Raw genomic sequence first — 12,697 nt, 5'->3', positions numbered from 1 at the left:
TCTTTGCCCAAATACTTCGACGTTGGGGCAAACCAGAGATAGATCTCATGGCGTCTCGCCAGAACGCCAAACTTCCTCGCTACGGGTCCAGATCCAGGGATCCGGGAGCAGTTCTGATAGATGCTTTGACAGCACCTTGGAACTTCAGGATGGCTTATGTGTTTCCACCCTTCCCGCTGCTTCCTCGATTGATTGCCAAAATCAAACAGGAGAGAGCATCAGTAATTCTAATAGCACCTGCTTGGCCACGCAGGACTTGGTATGCAGATCTAGTGGACATGTCATCCTGTCCGCCTTGGTCTCTACCTCTGAGACAGGACCTTCTGATACAGGGTCCATTCAAACATCAAAATCTAACTTCTCTGAAGCTGACTGCTTGGAAATTGAACGCTTGATTTTATCAAAACGTGGTTTTTCTGAGTCGGTTATTGATACCCTGATTCAGGCTAGGAAGCCTGTTACCAGAAGGATTTACCATAAAATATGGCGGAAATACCTATACTGGTGCGAATCCAAAGGTTACTCCTGGAGTAAGGTTAGGATCGCTAGGATATTGTCTTTTCTACAAGAAGGTTTAGAAAAGGGTTTATCAGCTAGTTCATTAAAGGGACAGATTTCAGCTCTGTCCATCTTGTTACACAGACGTCTGTCAGAAAATCCAGACGTCCAGTCCTTTTGTCAGGCTTTAGCTAGGATCAAGCCTGTGTTTAAAGCTGTTGCTCCACCATGGAGTTTAAACTTAGTTCTTAACGTTTTACAGGGTGTTCCGTTTGAACCCCTTCATTCCATTGATATAAAAATGTTATCTTGGAAAGTTCTGTTTTTAATGGCTATTTCCTCGGCTCGAAGAGTCTCTGAGTTATCAGCCTTACATTGTGATTCCCCTTATCTGATTTTTCACTCAGACAAGGTAGTTCTGCGTACTAAACCTGGGTTCTTACCTAAGGTAGTCACTAACAGGAACATCAATCAAGAGATTGTTGTCCCATCCTTGTGTCCAAATCCTTCTTCAAAGAAGGAACGTCTTTTACACAATCTGGATGTAGTTCGTGCCCTCAAGTTCTACTTGCAGGCAACTAAAGATTTTCGCCAAACTTCTTCCTTGTTTGTCGTTTACTCTGGACAGAGGAGAGGTCAAAAAGCTTCTGCTACCTCTCTCTCTTTTTGGCTTCGTAGCATAATACGTTTAGCCTATGAGACTGCTGGACAGCAGCCTCCTGAAAGAATTACAGCTCACTCCACTAGAGCTGTGGCTTCCACTTGGGCCTTTAAGAATGAGGCCTCTGTTGAACAGATTTGCAAGGCTGCAACTTGGTCTTCGCTTCATACTTTTTCCAAATTTTACAAATTTGACACTTTTGCTTCTTCGGAGGCTATTTTTGGGAGAAAGGTTCTTCAGGCAGTGGTTCCTTCTGTATAATGAGCCTGCCTATCCCTCCCGTCATCCGTGTACTTTTGCTTTGGTATTGGTATCCCAGAAGTAATGATGACCCGTGGACTGATCACACATAACAGAAGAAAACATAATTTATGCTTACCTGATAAATTCCTTTCTTCTGTTGTGTGATCAGTCCACGGCCCGCCCTGTTTTAAGGCAGGTAAATATCTTTTAAATTATACTCCAGTCACCACTTCACCCTTGGTTACTCCTTTCTCGTTGTTTCTTGGTCGAATGACTGGGACTGACGTAGAGGGGAGGAGCTATGTGCAGCTCTGCTGGGTGAATCCTCTTGCATTTCCTGTTGGGGAGGAGTTATATCCCAGAAGTAATGATGACCCGTGGACTGATCACACAACAGAAGAAAGGAATTTATCAGGTAAGCATAAATTATGTTTTTTCCAAATTTTACAAATTTGACACTTGCTTCATCGGAGGCTATTTTTGGGAGAAAGGTTCTTCAGGCAGTGGTTCCTTCTGTATAAAGAGCCTGCCTATCCCTCCCGTCATCCGTGTACTTTTGCTTTGGTATTGGTATCCCAGAAGTAATGATGACCCGTGGACTGATCACACTTAACAGAAGAAAACATAATTTATGCTTACCTGATAAATTCCTTTCTTCTGTAGTGTGATCAGTCCACGGCCCGCCCTGTTTTTAAGGCAGGTAAATATTTTTTAATTTTATACTCCAGTCACCACTTCACCCTTGGCTTTTCCTTTCTCGTTGGTCCTTGGTCGAATGACTGGGAGTGACGTAGAGGGGAGGAGCTATATGCAGCTCTGCTGGGTGAATCCTCTTGCACTTCCTGTTGGGGAGGAGTAATATCCCAGAAGTAATGATGACCCGTGGACTGATCACACTACAGAAGAAAGGAATTTATCAGGTAAGCATAAATTATGTTTTTATCTGCGACTCCCTCCAAGCCGTCGGAACCCAGCCCTGCTGAGCTATTTTAAAGCTCCCAACTATGACCTCTTCATCTATTTCTGGAAATAGGACAGACCACCTGTCGACCATTTCGTTGATTTGCAATTTAGAAGATTTCTGATTTAATACAGAGTATAGAGGCGTAATAGCATATGCTCCTGCTGCATATATAATAATCATAGGCTGTAATTCTCCCATGGACCAATTGTCCCCATGTTTTGTATTCAACTCCCTGAGGAAGTGCCTAAGTTGAAGATAGGCATAGAACTCATGTGTCCCTAACGCGTATCGAGTCGCAATTTCCTGGAATGTAACTGCATGTCCCTCTGTGTCACGTATTTGGCCCAGGGTCCGGAGGCCCTTTGTCTCCCAGTTTCTAAATATCTGATTGTGGAGGCCGGGGCTGAATTCTGGGTTACCCGTTATGGGTAGATATTGTGAGACATAGAGGGAGATGCCCACTTCTGTACATAGTTTTTGCCAGGCCATAATAATGTTTTTATAGGTGCCTAGATAGAATATGTTGGAGGGCAGTGATGTGAGAGGGCAATGTAAAAGAGCTTTTAACTGGAAGGGAGATACAACCTGCGATTCCCATAGAAAAGATGTAATCTGCTCCTTCTCGGTTAGCCAATCTAGCGCAAATCTGGCTATGATAACCAGGTTATATATCCGAATATTAGGAAGCGCTAAGCCAGCTGATAATTTGGAATTCATAAGTTTAAGGGAGGCAATTCGTGGTCTCTTGCCATTCCATAGAAATTTCGCACAAGCTTTATTATACATAGCGATGTCTTTTTTTGTGCAGGAGCCATGGAATGTTTTGTAGCACATAAAGGAGTTTCGGGAAGATAACCGATTTAATCAGGGTCACCCTGGCAGTTAAAGAAATTGGTAACCTAGCCCATTCATCCAACTTTTTCTTGCAAGAGTCCAAAACTATCCTGTGATTTAATCTATACCATTCCTCAGAGTTTCTAGATAGGTGTAGGCCCAGATATGTAATCTGCGTGACTTCTCGAAAAGGATGTTTCATATGTGATGGCAAATTTTTATGTAACCACATTAATTCTGATTTGGCACTATTAATCTTGAAACCAGATATTTCTCCAAACTCTTGGGTAATATTCTGAAGAATAGGGAGCGATACCTTAAGATTAGATAGGAATAATAGGAGATCGTCTGCATATAGGAGAAGCACCATCTTCTCCTCCGCCCATGAAATCCCCTCCAGTTCTTGTCGTAAACGAATAGCAAAGGGTTCAATACTGAGATTAAACAAAAAGGGTGAAAGTGGGCAACCTTGTCTGGTACCTCCTGAATAGATCAAAATATTGTGTGGATGAATTATTAATAATCACCGCCGACGAGGGGGTGCTATAGATTAGGTGAACATAATTATTAAAAGATCCAGTAAGCCCAAATCGGTCCAGCGTATGAAACAAATGGTCCCAACTGACCCTATCGAAGGCCTTCTCAGCGTCAACCGATAGGACGGCCTTATCTATGCTATCGTCCTGTACTGAAGATTTGTATTTATGCCAACAGGATTCGAGCAATATCAAGAGTTTCCTAGTATTCTTTACGGGGTTGCGTCCAGGCATAAAACCGGATTGATTCTCGTGGATTAGCTCGCCCATAAAGGGTTTCAAACGTGTAGCTATGATAGCTGCTAAAAGTTTATAATCAGTGTTCAGGACCGAAATGGGTCTATAAGAGCTAGGTAACTCAGGGTCCTTGCCCTTTTTAAGGATTAATGAAATGTTCGCCGAGGCAAAAGAGGTGGAACATCGAGTGTTTTCGGAGAAATAGAAATTAAATAGTTTAGTTAATATAGGCGTCACGTGTGGTTGTAGGATTCTATAGTATTCTATAGGAAGAGCGTCTGGGCCCGCAGCTTTGTTGGATTTTGCGTTCTTAATTGACCACGCAATTTCCTCCTCGGTAATGGGCGCATTTAATAGTATCCCTAGCCTCTATGGGTAGGCGTGGAACCTTGATCTTACTCCAGGAAGCCTTTTTCTTCTCTGAGCTAACGGAATCTTGGCTATACAAAGTCTGAAAGAATTCGAAGAACGCTTTTTCAATATCCACACGCCTTGTGAATCTTATGCCCCCACTTTTGATGGCCGTGATAGGCCGTCTAGGCGAAGAGTTGGCTAACCTTGCTAAAAACTTCGCCGATCTGCCCGTAAAGCCACCGTATTTGGCTTTCATCCTAATTTCTTCCTGAGCGCTGGCCTGCTTCAAATGTGTGTCTCGCAAAGTCTTCGCTGTGGTGTACGCTTCCCAGCTTTCATTAGTGCGACTACTGATATAGGATCTATATGTGTTTTTAACACGGTTTGCTAATTGTCTGGACACTAGGCTACAATGCTTTGACCAATAGAGTGAATAAGATTTGATCTCTCCGCGCATGACGGCCTTAGAGGCTTCCCAGAATATCTCCGTTTTGTCTATATAGCTATTATTATTGTTAACATATTCAGCCCATTTCAGGCATAAATGCTGCTGAAATTTAACGTGGTTACCGAGATGTCTAGGGAAGGTGATATAGCTCGTACCCATCCGTCTCAGATCTGTGTCAAGTTTTAATGTTATGACGGCATGGTCGGAGATAACAATATCTTCTATCCCAGTAACCCAGTTCCGGCCAAGCATTGTTTCTGATACCAGAAAGTAATCAAGCCGGGAGAATGAACGCTGGACGTGAGATATACATGAATATGTAGAATCATCCGGATTCTGAACACGCCAAAGATCAACTAGGCCTAAATGAGAGCATAGTTTCCGGAAAATCCGTACCTTTCTGCCTCTACTATTTAACGCTCTTTTGTTAGAGCTATCTAATAAGGAGTCCGCTAATAGGTTGAAATCTCCAGCCAAAATTAAGTTTAATCCAATAAAATTGTGCAATTTTACAGAAAGATTCGACCAGAAGGTATGGTCAATTTGATTTGGACCGTATATATTACAAAGTATATATCTAGTATGATTAACCTTTACTTCAAGTATTAAGAATCTCCCTTCAGGGTCGGCCTCCGTATTAATTGATAGTCTAATTTCCGGTTTATCAAGATTGCAACCCCCCTCTGTCTTGACGAGAATGGAGCCGCTACCACTTCACCCACCCACTTGGATTTAAGTTTAGGGATTTCATTAATATTAAGGTGTAGTTCTTGTAAGAGAACTATATCAGGGTTAAATTTCCCCAGATGTTTTATAATGGCTTTTCTCTTAATTGGAGAGTTAATGCCCCCTACATTCCACGACAAAAGTTTAAGGCTTTCTGCCATTAATATTTTTCAATATATCGTCACCCCGGCGAAAAAAACAAAAAACCAAACCCAGGCCAACTTGGAGCACTTGACCAACCCCCCCCCCAAAAAAACATAACAGCAATAAAGATTAGAAAGGACACCAATTCTATAACTAATATAGTCTGCTCTGTGAAAACCGTGATTCCATATACAAGTCATATAGTGATTAAATATTAACATTCTAGGCTCAAAATACTTGCACTTAGTACACTTCACTATCTAATCAGGGTACACCTGCTTCCCTACAGAAGGTCTCTGCTTCTCTAACATTAAGTGTGTGTGTAGAGCCATCTTTTTGTACGATTAACTTTGCAGGGTAAATCAGCCTAATATTGTAGCTCTCTTTCTGTAGTCTCCCATAAAAAAAAGACATGTCTCTTCTCTTAGTCAGTGTTTCAGATGAAAAATCTTGAAACACTAAGAGCTTATGGGAGCCTACAAAAAGAGAGCCACATTTCCTGTAGTGTTTGAGATATAGTAATTTATCTTGGAAGTTCACAAACTTAAAAATTATCGGCCTTGGTCGTGCCTCTTCACTGGGCTCACGTCTTTGACCTATCCTATGGGCTCTTTCAACCAAAAAGGGAGCAGCAGGAGCCGGGATCTGTAAGGCCTGGGGTAGTGTAGTAGTGGCAAAATTCATTAAGTCTTGGAATTCAGGGGTCTCGGGTAGACCGATCACTTTTAGATTGTTACGTCTCGATCGGTCTTCAAGGTCTTCAATTTTAGCCTGCAAGGCCGTAATGATTTTGCTATGAGAGTCCGTTGTAGGCTCTAATACATTAAGTCTGTCCTCCAGGTCTGAGACCCGATTCTCAATTTCGTCTAGTCTTGAAGAGAACTGTCTAACCTCCAAGGTGAGATTTGATATCTCACTCCTGATCTCTTGTTTGATCATGTCAAATTGGGGTGTAAGTATTTTGGCCACTTCAGCTGCAAATTCTACCAAATTAATTGGAGGGGGACTGGAGACGCTTTTATCCGATGGGGAGGCTAAGCTGGAATCTAGGTTCCTGCTGCTCCCCTTTTTTCTCTCTTACTTTAGGGGGCATATTGGAGGGTGAACTTCTTGGGTTAATATATTTGTCCATGAACAGAGCGTAATGAGGAGGGCAGGTCTGGGTACTCAGTGCAAGAACTTATAGTGCTCTAGCAGATTGTGACAAAATGCTATATTGTGTGAAACAGCTGACCTTAATGTGTAATGCAATTCAATTGAACAAAACCCTGAAAAATAAAAAGAAAAACCCACAAAACCCAAACAGTGCTCTGCAATTATAATAGTATTTGATTACGCTTAGATTCTCGTGATGCCCTTAGAATTTTAATTTTTATCAGAAAATATAAGGCAGATGTGAGAGTACCATACACAGCTGTTAAACTAATATAAAATTATATTAGATGAGTTTTTGGGGTGTGTCTCTCTCCCTCAGAGGGGTTGCCTGACAAAAATTAAGTATGCAAAACAATACAGAAAAAGTTTAATCTAAAAGGCTATATTCGTATAGCCAATAAATCAGCGCTGTTAACTTAAATATCTAAATAGGTAGGGTCAATCTGGCATAGTGCTCATAGCGCTCAATTTATATCATTTATCTATCATATATGGGATTCAGCTTTAGTACCCTCTAATAATAGCAAACTGTCAATGCCAAGGGTCTATAGAACGCGGCCACTTAAACCTTTATATCAGATAACATTACATATCAGATCTGAATACCTAATGTAAAAACTTATTGTGCTCAACCAGATTGTGACAAATTACTACATTTTGTGATATAACTAGCCCTATTGTATAGTACCGGGGGGTTGCCTGTCAAAAATTAGGTAGACAGAGCCTTACAGCAAAGACTTAATCTAAGAGGCTATATTTATGCAACTAATAGAGCCATGCTGTTAACTTGAATTTCAAAATAAGCAAAGTCAAATTGACATAGTACACATAGCACCCAATGTTTATCTATCATATGTGGAATTCAGCTCCAATACCCTCATATAGTAGTTAATTGTAAATACCAAAGATCTATAGAAAGCAGACACTTAGGCTTTTATATCAAGTGACATTGCATATCAAAAATCCTCATGTATGCATAATTCTCTGGGCCCCTATCTGCCTGAAAAAAAAAACAAGTTAAACACATATAATTGAGACCCAAGTCACAGGCCTTCCACTCTGGGGCTGGTTGCCCAACTCTCGATCTTGTCCCCTCTATAGATTGCTAAAGGTAGCAGGATACATAGCCTAATATGAATGTCTGACCCGCCGGTAAGATCCTTCAAGGTGAAAAAGTCTTTGTGCTGCCCAAAGCACAAATTAAGCCTTTATACCATGTCAGTTTGAAATAGTTTAACGTCGGCAAGAGGCCGACAAACAGACCTGAGTGTAGCCTCTCGGGATCGGCAATAGGAGCCTCCTCGGGTGCAGTCCCAACTTAGTCCTTATAGAAGGAGAGCTGTAGCAGCCTGAGGCCCCCTGACTGTAATAGCGATGCTGGTGGCCTTGCGCGGTGAACTGTATCCAGAGGCGTCTGTGAAATCCCTCTGATTGGACCTCCAAGATCCGAAGGGCAGGAGCACTAAGCTTGATGAAATTAGGCCCCAGTCAGGCGGTAGCCAAGACCGCGATATGTTGAAACTCACCGCACCTTGCGTGGGGGGAGGTGCCCGTGATTTGGCTGTGTGCCCGTCCAGGGGGCTCCCACTTCTCGTCAGCCGTAACTCTCATCCAGGGAGAGTGGCCACGCTGCTCGCAGCAGCAGCGTTCCCTGGCGTATCCAACCCCCAGGAACCACTCCAAATGCAGCTCGGGTCTCGGCCAGGAGCAGAAGGAGCTTGCCGGTAACAACCACTCCACCAGGTGAGTGTTGTAGCGGTGGTTTTAGGTAGCCAGCTCTTGGAGAAATGTAGTGTTTGAGGCAGGTAATCTTTCAGCGGGTAGGCTCGAGTAGATCCTTGTAAAAGCAATTCACATCACTTGGGGGTAGCAGCTTTTATCTACCATATGAAGTTTAGCAGAAAGGATCACAGCCACCCCTGCACGGCGCTGTGTACCATCCACAGGGCATATCTTTAAGTGTCTCTTTTTAATGCAGAAAGGTGTGCACCAGCCAGCGTGCACTATTAGGCTGCAAAGTATTGACTTCCTTGTGCCGGGTCAAAGTCCCATAGCCCGGGCCAGTGTGTGGCCAAGGGCAGCAAAGGCACCAGTTGGTGGTGAATTAGTCCTCATACAGAGGTGCGAAGCTTCCACAGCACCTGCAGCTACCTGCCTGCTCCGCCTCCAACAGGAAGTCATGTCTTCGGCCAGCAGAGATGTTAAATTGCTCCTCCCTTCCCTCCCACTCCAGTCATTCTCTTTGCCTACGTTAATGATAGGAAGAGGTAAAGTGAGGTGTTAGTATTGATTCTTCAATCAAGATTTTATTATTTTTACAGTAGTGCCAGAGAGTGCTGCTTTGTTCTAGGGTGTAGCCGTAGTCCATATCAGTCTCTACAGTAGAGCTTTTGGTGGCTTTAGAGCAATGGGAACTTGTGGGACATAATTCTCACTGCGCCTCCCATGTAATTGTTTGCTGCCCTTTCCAAGAAAATCTGAGGGATATTTGCTCAGGACTTTCTTTTTAAATTACAGGTCCATGTGGACCTCGCAAACCTGGGAACTGCCTTACTGTCCGGCAGGAGATAATGAGGTAAGTGCTAACTTTATTCTGGGGGTGAAGCAAGGAGACTCAGAAGAAAGTTGGGCACATCATTTTTATTATTCCTCATTGGATTTAGCCTTATCAGAGGCTTACAGGTAGATTCCCTCAGAGTTTTAGGGAACACTTGGGGACAGTTAAACGCAGGCACTGTGGACATAGGCTTTCAGTGTGAAGTGATAAATATTGCCATGTTATGTTGCATGTCCCTGCTTCCAATGGCTTGTATTGCTGAAATTGGAAGCCGACAGACAGGGTTATCCTTTTTCGGTATAATGTGTGTTATAGGATTGTCACAAGGGAATTATACATGATCTTGTATGTTCCTGTTTCCAATGGTTTGTATTGCTAGAATTGGAAACCGACAGGAAGGGTTATCCTGTTTCAGTACGAACGGGTTATGCAGGATTGTTACATGTCCCTGCTCAAATCGGTGTACCTGCTCCCAACAGCTTATGCTTAAAGTTCTCCGCCGACAAAAAGGTTTACGTTGCCTCAACATGAATGTGTTACACATGTTTGGTGAATTTTTCTCGTTCCCTTGGGCTTATTTTAATGAGATTGCAGCCGGCAGGGAGATTTGCTTGGGGATGTTGCTCTGCATTTCGCTGTTCCCGACGGCTTGTATTGCCTTGCGAACTGACTGGGGGGGGGGTTGTTTTTTTTTCTCTTCATGGTTCTCCCGCTGGCTCCATCTGTTTCAAGTTTAGCCGCACAGGAGATTGAGCTCGATACGCCCACGATGCGCAGAGCTAAGTTATTCACCATTGTTTGCTCGCCATTTGACCAATTCACTCGAACCGGAACGCCAGATGCCTCCTCTGCTGTGTTTTTTAGCATACAGCTGAGAGGTTTTTCACGCCCTCTGAAAGAGTGTTTTGAGTGAGCAGGATGCTTTCTTTGTCGCGTTAGTCAGAGAGGCTTCGCAAGCACGCAGTATTTAAGAGGGTTTATTATAATCCGGATGCCTGTTAATTGTCAGTGCCCCATCCAGGGACAGGCAGACTCCTCTAGGCTTAGCTGAGGTCTGGGGTTTCTGTATAATAAGTTGCATAAAGCAGTGCATTTATCATTTGAAGAATGGTTCAAGAGGCCCTTCTCCATATTATTTAATATGCCATTTAAAGTCACAGTAAGGATGTTACGTCTTGATACTAATGTGGAACATTCCCAGCTTTTTCTGTTCCCCATGTATTAAGAGAAATCCTTTTCAGAACCAACATTGCCTCAGATGCTGCAAGTAGCATTCTGACAATGTGCAATATTTTACGCAATCGTTTCCTCTAGTATCTTTAAAGATTAGACATGCTGCAGGGAAATTTTGTTATGGTATTTAACCCCTTAACGACCGAGGACGTGCAGGGTACGTCCTCAGAAAAAAGGCAGTTAATGCCTGAGAACGTACCCTGCACGTCCTCGGTGTGGAAAGCAGCTGGAAGTGATCCTGCTCGCTTCCAGCTGCTTTCCGGTTATTGCAGTGATGCCTCGATATGGAGGCATCCTGCAATAACCTTAAATGGCCATCCGGTGCAGAGAGAGCCACTCTGTGGCCCTCTCTGCACCGGACATCGGTGGCCGGTAACGTTGGTGGGTGGGAGCTGACTTGGGAGGCGGGTGGGCGGCCATCGATGGGCCGGGTAATGTAGAGGGGGGCGATGGGGGCGCGCGCGTGCACGCCGGGCGGCGGGCGGGCGCGTGCACGGGGCGGGAGCGGGTGGGAACCGCTACACTACAGAAAAGACTGTGCTTTAATCAGTGTAAAGCTTTTTATTTAAAAAAAATAAACAGTCAAAGGTATCTAGGAGGGGGTGGGGGTTTGTTCTTTGGTGGGTAGGGGAGCTACCCTACAGAAAATGGGGAAAAAATTAAAAAGCAACTGTTTTTTTTTATAAACTGGGTACTGGCAGACAGCTGCCAGTACCCAAGATGGCGGCCATTAAGGCAGAGGGGGAGGGTTAGACAGCTGTTTGGTGGGGGATCAGCCAGGTTGGGGGCTAAGGGGGGCTCCTACACAGCAGCATATGTAAATATGCTTTAAAAAAAACCCAAAAAGCCTAAATATATATTTTATTTTAGTACTGGCAGAGTTGCTGCCAGTACTTAAGATGGCGGGGACAATTGTGGGGTGGGGGAGGGAAGGGAGCTGTTTGGGAGGGATCAGGGGGTCTGATGTGTCAGGTGGGAGGCTGATCTCTACTCTAAAGCTAAAATTAACCCTGCAAGCTCCCTACAAACTTCCTAATTAACCCCTTCACTGCTAGCTATAATACACATGTGATGCGCAGCGGCATTTAGCGGCCTTCTAAGTACCAAAAAGCAACGCCAAAGCCATATATGTCTGCTATTTCTGAACAAAGGGGATCCCAGAGAAGCATTTAGAACAATTTGTGCCATAATTGCACAAGCTGTTTGTAAATGATTTCAGTGAGAAACCTAAAATTGTGAAAAATTTAACTTTTTTTTTTAATTTGATCGCAATTGGCGGTGAAATGGTGGCATGAAATATACCAAAATGGGCCTAGATCATTACTTGGGGTTGTCTACTACACTAAAGCTAAAATTACCCCAAAAAGCTCCCTACATGCTCCCTAATTAACCCCTTTACTGCTGGGCATAATACACGTGTGGTGCACAGTGGCATTTAGCATCCTTCTAATTACCAAAAAGCAACACCAAAGCCATATATGTCTGCTATTTCTGAACAAAGGGGATCCCATAATTGCACAAGCTGTTTGTAAATAATTTCAGTGAGAAACCAAAAGTTTGTGAAAAAATTTGTGAAAAAGTGAACGATTTTTTGTATTTGATCGCATTTGGCGGTGAAATGGTGGCATGAAATATACCAAAATTGGCCTAGATCAATACTTTGGGATGTTTACTAAAAAAAAATATATACATGTCAATAGATATTCAGGGATTCCTGAAAGATATTAGTGTTCTAATGTAACTAGCGCTAATCTTGAAAAAAAAAATGGTTTGGAAATAGCAAAGTGCTACTTGTATTTATGGCCCTATAACTTACAAAAAAAGCAAAGAACATGTAAACATTGGGTATTTCTAAACTCAGGACAAAATTTAGAAACTATTTAGCATGGGTGTTTTTTGGTGGTTGCAGATGTATAACAGATTTTGGGGGTCAAAGTTAGAAAAAGTGTGTGGTGTTCCATTTTTTTCTCATATTTTATAATTTTTTTTAAAGTAAATTATAAGATATGATGAAAATAATGGTATCTTTGGAAAGTCCATTTAATGGCGAGAAAAACGGTATATAATATATGTGGGTACAGTAAATGAGTAAGAGGAAAATTACAGC

The sequence above is a fragment of the Bombina bombina genome, chromosome 6 (genome assembly GCF_027579735.1).
Source record: "Bombina bombina isolate aBomBom1 chromosome 6, aBomBom1.pri, whole genome shotgun sequence".
Taxonomy (NCBI): Eukaryota; Metazoa; Chordata; class Amphibia; order Anura; family Bombinatoridae; genus Bombina; species Bombina bombina.
The sequence above is the reverse complement of the archived record's forward strand: the minus strand, read 5'-3'. Positions refer to the sequence as shown.